Source organism: Manacus candei, unplaced genomic scaffold, assembly GCF_025592945.1.
Source record: "Manacus candei isolate 608988 ecotype Guabito, Panama unplaced genomic scaffold, ASM2559294v1 h1tg000025l, whole genome shotgun sequence".
Lineage (NCBI taxonomy): Eukaryota > Metazoa > Chordata > Aves > Passeriformes > Pipridae > Manacus > Manacus candei.
Window position 1 is genome coordinate 1,870,499 of NW_026138073.1, and position 7,986 is coordinate 1,878,484.

The 7,986-nt window shown below is 43.4% G+C and overlaps 1 long non-coding RNA gene across 2 annotated transcripts; it reads left to right on the top strand.

The window, feature by feature from the left end:
* Positions 1–252: 252 nt before the first annotated feature.
* Positions 253–7,391, top strand: LOC127471631 (uncharacterized). 2 transcript variants are annotated; one of them, XR_007904714.1, is made up of 3 exons: positions 253–418; positions 1,652–1,876; positions 7,258–7,391. It is a non-coding gene; the product is annotated as an uncharacterized LOC127471631 (long non-coding RNA). The 2 variants fall into 2 exon arrangements; XR_007904713.1 differs by lacking the exon at positions 7,258–7,391 and adding an exon at positions 3,120–3,217.
* Positions 7,392–7,986: the final 595 nt, after the last annotated feature.

Sequence of the window (7,986 nt, forward strand, 5' to 3'; positions counted from 1 at the left end):
AAGAAATAAAAATGTTGCTCTTTAAAACCTGGAGACTGGAAGTAACCCAGAAACACACATTTTGAGCAGAAATGCCTCGGGTTTTTCCCAAGCATGGGGATGCTCCAAGCAGTTAAGGGTTGCAGGATGCTCTTTGGAAAGGCAGGTTTTTCCCTTGGGTTGCAGCTTCCAGCCAGGAATAAGAAAAAGAGGTGATTTTAAACAGTTATGTGCTAGAAGTGCCTCATTTTATTTTATCTACCATTCAGAAAAAGAGACTTGCAGGGGACTAAAACTGTTTAGAGTGCAATTCTCCTGGACAGAAGCAGCTGGAATCTTTGTGTTAACTCTGAGGAATGGAAGCCCCAAGGCACACAGTTCTTGCTTTATTAACTGGGGACGTAGTTTAAAGCAAAATTTCACCTTTCCCATCATTAAGGTAAGCTGGAAAAAGCCTTTCCTTTGCACATACAGTGTTAAATTGTCCACAGGCCTGGTGCCACGGGGCTGGTTTGTGTTTAGGTTGTTTCTAAAGCCAGACTTTTTATGCAGGTTTAGGTGCTCACTGATGTCACCCAGCAGCAGATATATTTTTTTTTTTTTGTTCCACTGAAAATTTTCCTGTAACACAGAACACTTTCTGATATAAGGAAAGTTTTGAAGATGCCATCTGTGTGTAAAATACACTTAAAATACAACTGCCTTGTCTGGCTCCTGGTGCTGCACAAATGTCCCCTCCCTGGTGGTGACACCACTGCATGGTGTGTCTGCCTAGCTTTCCTGGCTCCATCTCTGCTTGTTTTCTGGGATCTCAGTGGACTCTCCAGGCTGTCCCTGTGCCATGGGAGCAGCAGGAGGCTTTAGGCAAAAAGGGGGAACGTCCCTGCTGTGATGGAGGCTGAGGCAGCTTCCCCAGGGCAGGGAAAAGAGCTCATTCCTTATGGTTTAGTGATATTTAAATAACTCTGACAGCTTTGGTGAGGGAATGCATTGCAGAGCCAATGTCTGAGGGGTTGCAGTAAAGCATAATGGAGTTATTAAGTTAATAGTTTCATAAATGTCACCTTGTTGTGAGCAGCACAGGTAGGGGTGGTTTCACAGGGGGCCACATTAGCTGGGCTGTGCTGAGCTCTGTGTTTGGGAGCACCAAGTTTAACCCAAAGTGCTGCACATCCAACAGCTGCCCAGCATTCCCTTCCCTCTGCTGCATCCCACAGGTGTCCAAGGGCCACAAAACCCTGGCCTGGCTTCCCCCTGTCCCTCTGAAGAGGCTGGAGGTGCTGCAGAGAGCCTGGGCTTGTGCAAATCCCAGCTCTTCTCCTCGCCCTCCCTCCAGCTCTGCCCAGGAGAGGAGCACTTGAAACATCACAAGTCATTACATTAATTAGCTAATGCCTAAAAAGTGCTTTGAAGAGGAAAAGCATTAAATAAATAGGCAGTAGTGATAATATTATTTTTAATAAATAGGAGAGCACATTCCATAAGGGAGGCTCGTGTGGTGAGTGCCTTTCACTGTGTAATATTAGCAACTGAAGAATTAAGAATCTTTTCTCATGATAAAAGTCTTTCTCATGATTTCAAGATTAGTCTTTAGGCACTGTAGAGAGGTCAGGCTTTTATTTTACTCAAAAATAGGTTAAAAATTGAAGCATTTTTCTATTTTATGCTTCAGGAAGATGAAGGAGGGCAGCATGACAATGGTCTGCACCACATGCCCCCTGCTTAGACACATAATGGAGCTGGGGAGGCTTTTCTGTGGAAACACTCTGGTCCTGGATTGAAATCCTGCCCAGCTCCCTTGGAATGAGATACAAAGGTGGATAAAGAAATCTGGATCACAGTGATAAGCTCCTGAAGGGAGGACCAGGCCCAGCAGCGTGAAAAGCAGTGGTGTTATGTAAGTACATTTTTTGGGAACTGTTGTGGGTTGTAAGGGGATACAAAAATGGAGGGCTTGCCATCCTCTCCCTGTGGAGACTGGATTGTCTCACTGGAGCCAACAGGGCTTAAATTAGACTTTGGATTTCATGCCTTAGCTCCGAGCCTGGGGATCTGAGCAGGGGCTGCTCTTCCTTCCTTGGCCCTCTCTGGCTCAGTGCCCTCCTTAACTCCTGCTCAGCACATTTTTGGAAGGGGAATTGCAGACAGGAGGTAGCTCAGTCTTTGGAGAGAACCACTTGAGTGGAAGACCTTCCAAAAAGCTCCTTTGCTGGTGCTAAGAGGCTTCTGAAGGGCCACTGGGCCTTCCTGGGAGCGCTCGTGTCCCCCATGGACGTGGCTGGAAGGAGGAACTGCTCTTCTTCCAAAGCACAGAAGGAACCACAGCCTGGTCTGACTCCTAAAAATGTCCCTTATGGGTTTAGCATTTTCCTGGCAGCAAAACATGGAGCCCTTTCTGTAGCATGTGCCTGGAATTGTTTTGTTCAGGGAAATGTGTTGGGAGAAGATCCACTGTGTGTGTGTGTGTGTGTGTAAATAAGGCAGCAAGAGAGAAGAGGGTTTGTGTTTGATTTTAGTCACTGGAATGATTTTTCCAAGGCAACTATCAAGAAAACCTCAGGGGGAGGTCACCCTTCCCAAACCAGGCTCCTCAGGTATCTCCCTGTCCATCCCTACGTGTGTCCTGAAGGATCCAGTCCCTGGCTTAGACTGTCCCAGGCAGCCCCAAAGACTGCAGTTGTTTCAAGTAATGCTAATTGTGCCCCATAAATCCAGTAAGGTGACCCAGGAGTGTTCATTAGGATTTATTTGAGCCGCACTTATTGTCACTTAACAGCCTAAACAAGAGGTGCTGGTTCCTGGAGCAGTAACAGTAAATTAGAGTTATGGAGAACACAAATGCCTCATTACATCCAGTCAGGCTCTATTTCCCCTTTACAGCCACAACTGCAGGAAACATTGATTTTAATTTATGGATAAGGGTGCCCAGGAATCTTCACTTCCCTATTTACATAAACACCATAGACAATTAATCTTCTGCAAAGTAACCAGAGTGGTGATTGAAGTGTAGAGGCTCCTTCCAGAGCTCATTCCAGAATGCCCATGGGCACATCCCTATGGGATATCCCCGTTTTAATGATCATCTGTACATAGATAAGTACAAACAGCAGGAAAATAGCCAATTTATTTCCTTTTTCAAGTGCAATTTTATGCTGTGTGAGCCATTCAGTCAAAACTGATGTGAGGATTTTTATTTGCTGAAAGATTGGGGTGAAAGTTCTGGCAGAGCAACAGGAACAGCCAAGGTAGGAAAATATGATGAATTTTTATTGCAGTGTTATTTGTCTCATCTTCCCCCTGGGAAATGTTGTGTGATTTCCAAAAAAACCCCTTAGACTAATGTTGCAGCATCAATAAAACTCAGCTTGAGTGTGGGATTAATCCTGCTTGATAAGCATCTTTGGGGTTTAATAGTTTACTGTGCTCTTGATGTATTACCCACCTATACTCTGCTTTAACAGCCTTATGACCTACACGGGGTTTTTGTGCATTGTAGGAAAAGGGGAGGGAGGTGCAGCCTGGATGGGGAGAGGAAAAATGCAGAGAACTCAACAAAACCCCTTTTTATGTTTTATTCTTCTCAAAAAGGCTGATTGGGCTCTTCAGATACTTAATTAATTTTCACAAGTGAGCAAAAACGCAGGTCAGCACAGAAAAGGAGCAAATTAAAGAGTATTTAGAGCCTGGAAATATTCACAGATCAGGAGCTGTTTTATAAATTTTTGCAGAAATGGGCGACTTTGACCAAAAATTTTCTTTCTCAAGCTGTTGCACAAGCAGAAAGGAAATGAAGGTGGTTTTCAGAGCTCATAGCAAGGCTTTTGTGTTCCTGAGCAGGCAGGGAGAGGATATTTACCTGTACACTGAATAAACTTCACCTCAATATCCTCGAGTAATAACAGAAACAACTCCAAGATGCTCAACCAGAACCTCATATTTGCACACCCCGACTGTGTTTCAAGAAGAAACCAAGTTTGGCAATAATTCCCTTTTTCTTCTGCTCTCCCCTAAAGGTTTGTATTTCTCAGCTCAGACCTTTCTCTCAATCCCATCCACATTCCAGGCTCTTTTATTGTTGCTGCAAGAGATAAATTTTGGATATTGCTCACATGAAAGTGCTGCTGCTATTTTTTGATCCCTTGGATGTGGCCCAGTTGTTCTTTGCCCTCTCCAGGACTTTCAAGCTCAGGAATTCAATGTATCTTTGAGGGCACAGCTCATTTTTTAAGATGAATTTTCCCATAAAATGTTTTGGCACTAAAAAAGTTCGGAGTTCTTGTCACCCCTTTGGAGAATCAGAGAGAAAAAATGACTTTGGGAGTTTTGTGGTTCCAGTTTTAATGTGGGGTTTTACCAATTTGATTCTGTGTTTGCCTGGAGCAATGGAATCAGTGGAGAGGAGCCTGTGGATTCTATTTGGAAACCAAATTCATATTTTTTTATCTCAGGAGTTCTCCAAATTGTTGTTATTTTAGAACTTTTTTTGAGAATTTTACAGGTTTGCTGATTTTCTTCCAGACAATCACTTACATTGGTGCCACGAAAATGTCTTGCTAATTCTTTTGGGCAACTGAAAAGTTTAAAAAAGGTCCTTTTCCCAGAGAAATAGTGTTGTAAAAAGGCATTTCCTATTTGTCCAACCCCTTTCTGGTGGTATTCCCAAAAATCTTCAATCCTGTCCCGTTCCAGCTCAGTCAGTTGCAGCTCCTCTGTGCACATATGGATGAATTTATTAAAGCTTTCATATGATTTACCAAATAAACACGTTGAAACTGAGCTAAGAAAATGTTAAATTTCTTTAACTGTTATCAATTAAAGACAAAAATCAATAGCAGGGAAAAAAAGTGAGAAAATCCATGGAAATGCTTTAATTTCCTTGTTCTTGCAGGTTCCAGGAGTGTCATGTGCAGTCGTGCAAGGTACAAAATTAACCTGCAAATGTCATTTTGTCCTGACAACGGTGCCTGGAATTGAGATGTTCCCTGATGAGAAAACATTCAGTGCCTGAGCACTGAAGTTCTTGAGGGAAGACTCACAAAATACTCTTTAAATACCAAAAGACCCCAACTTTTGGTCCTTTTTTTTTTTTTTTGAGTTGCTGTGTTTGCATCCTGGTTGGAGCGAATCCAAATGATTCTTTTGCTTTTGTTAATTGCTGCAAATAATTCCAATTCCTTCAGGTGATCATAAATCCCCTGCTCCCAGCAGAGCCTTGGACGTGGCAGGATGGATTACAGGCAGAGCTTTCCCCCTCCTATTGATTGATTCTTTGCAGTGGACCTTAAAAATCCATTAAGGAAGGAGTTAGATGATGGGCATTAATTCCAAATCCTTTGTTGGTATGTGCAGCTGAAAAAAAGCCTTTTCAAAACCATTAATCATAACTCAAACCAGACTCACTTTAAAATAAACTTTACAGTAAATTGGAGGACAAAGCCAAGGAAGGTGTTTAAATTCCCTGTCCCAACGTGCACTGAGGATTTTTCTCAAGTGTTTCACTGGATTTATTTTCAATATTTTTCAGTTTACCTTGTTCTGATAAGAAGATGTTGATGTGCAGCCACCTGTGCCAATAATGAAGAAGATGTTTGCTGTTTAACAGATAAGAGATGTCACCACTTTGGAGGCATCTGAGGAATAAAATAAATAAAACTTGCCATCTCCTCCCAGGGAACATCGTTAATCAGGCAAAACTTTGTGTAGAATAAAAAAAAACAACCTTCCTTCTGAAATCTGCAACCATTATTAATTGTTAACTTTAATTTATACTGAATGGTTTGTGCATCCCTTGCTCCCACCATCTCAAATCTTAGCAAGTTTGGTTGGACTTGATGATCTTCCAAGGCTTTTTCCAAGGCCTTTTCCAACCTAAACATTTCTATGATTCACAAAGCTGTGGATCCCCATGGTATATTTCTCCTAAAATTCTAAATTCTATCCAAGTGAGGAGAATCAGGAACTGCAGTTTCCAAAGCTTGAAGGTGAATTTGAAAAAAAAACAAACCAAAAAACCCACCCTTGTTTCCCAAAGGTCCCATATCCAGCAGTAAATCACCAGTGGAATTGGAGCTGGTGAGTTGTGTAATAAAGATTAATCCTCCCCCACTCCAAGAACACTCCTGGGAGAACCTGAGACAACCCCTTCATTGCCAGGTGGTTACTAAAATTCATGAGTGCTTTGTGGCAGCTGGAGAATGAATTTCCACGTTGTTGGATGTATTGTAAGATGTGAAGAGCTGTGGAGCAGTGGCACAGCAAAAATAAGTATTCCTGGCAGGGTGGGACAGCTCAGGAGCTTCTGCCCCTGCAGAAGTTTTATATAATCTGATAGGAGTCCACGGTTTTATTCCCCTAATGGTGTTCCACACTGATCATTAATTAGAATTATTTTTATATATATGTATATTTTTTTTAAATTTCATTCTGTGAATTGCCTCAAAATCTGAATTTTCTATTAGTGATTTTTTTTTCCAAGTCCTTGCTTTGGAAAACATGCAACAATCTTTGAAGGACACCATCCAGCACCAATTATAAAGGAGCATCCACAGCAGCTACACAGGGAAAGGGATAGGACTGTTAAGCCAGAGTTTATTATTTCTGCAGAGATTTGCTGTCCTTAATTTGCATAGAACTGTCTTTGATTAAAAATTGCCTGTCACAGAAGCACCTCGGTGATTTTTTTTCTGGAGCAGTCATCTCTTCTCCTAATGAGGATATATTTTATGCAAGGGTATGTTTTTATTTCTTCTAAATGTTCTCTTTATTTTATTGATTGCTTGCATCTCGGAGTCTTCAATTAGAAAACTGTACATCCTGCTGTGCTGTAACTGTTGGTAATTGAGCTGCTCTGCTGCATTTCTGTAGTGCAGGGCTGGGTAGGGAAGGCAAATGTGGATTCTTTTATCTGCAGCGATTTGGTGCAGCTGGAATAAGTTTTGCTCCACAGAAGCTGAAGTTTCAAGTCTTGGAGGTGTTGCAATCAAAGGACAGCTTTGCTATCAGTGGGCAGAGCTGGGAAGAGACATTTCTGCAGTGGTTGGGTGAGCTCTGAATTTCCATATTTCCTCCTATCAACTGCTGTCCAGAGCATTCATTGCTAACAACAATTAAATGGGTGAATTAAAGGGAGGCTGTGGGAGGAGTCAACCAGAACACTGGGAAATTCAGGAGCCTGACCCTGCTCCTTCACACACCCTGTTCTTCTCTAGGTTTTCTAATTCTCTTAGTAAATAAACGAAAAGTTATATAGTTATAGCAAAGGTCACCTTCTATTCACAGGTGTTTTTTGGCCTCCTGACCTGCCTGGAGTCCCTGAGCACCTCAGACAGTGGGAAACCCCACGGGCTGGTTTGAGCCACATCACAAGGAACCGTCGGCACCTTCCCCGTGACTGAGGTTGCATTGCCACTGCTCTGGGCCAGGGTAAGGTACAAATGTATTCCTGAGGGGCAGGAACAGCCCCCCAGACCTCTCCATCTGTCCACCCTGTGGGGTGTAGTGGAGCTTCCAGCCCCTCCTGGCCAGGGCTGTGGGTTGGGGGCTGTGGCCACACCACCACTGACCTTCCTGAGAACAGGGAGTGAGGAGGTGATTTGTGGAACGTAATGAATTTGACAAATGCCACCTTTCTATCTTTGACATTTGAAGCTTCTACTTCCCAGAGGGTTCTCTAGGAGTGGGAGCTGTTGATCTGGGAATCCCAGAATGGTTTGGGTTGGAAAGGACCTTAAAGCCCATCCAGTGCCACCCCTGCCATGGGCAGGGACACCTCCCACCAGCCCAGGTTGCTCCAAACCCCATCCAGCTTGTCCTTGGACACTTCCAGGGATGGGGCAGCCACAGCTTCTCTGGACAACCTGTGCCAGGGCCTCCCCACCCTCATTCTGAAAATGTCCCACACAGCACCAGCCCCCTGACCAGCCCTGAGCCGGGGTCATCCCTCAGAGCATTCATTTTACTGGTGCTTTTTGGGGGTTTTATTTAGTGTTTGACCAGCCAAAGGCCAAA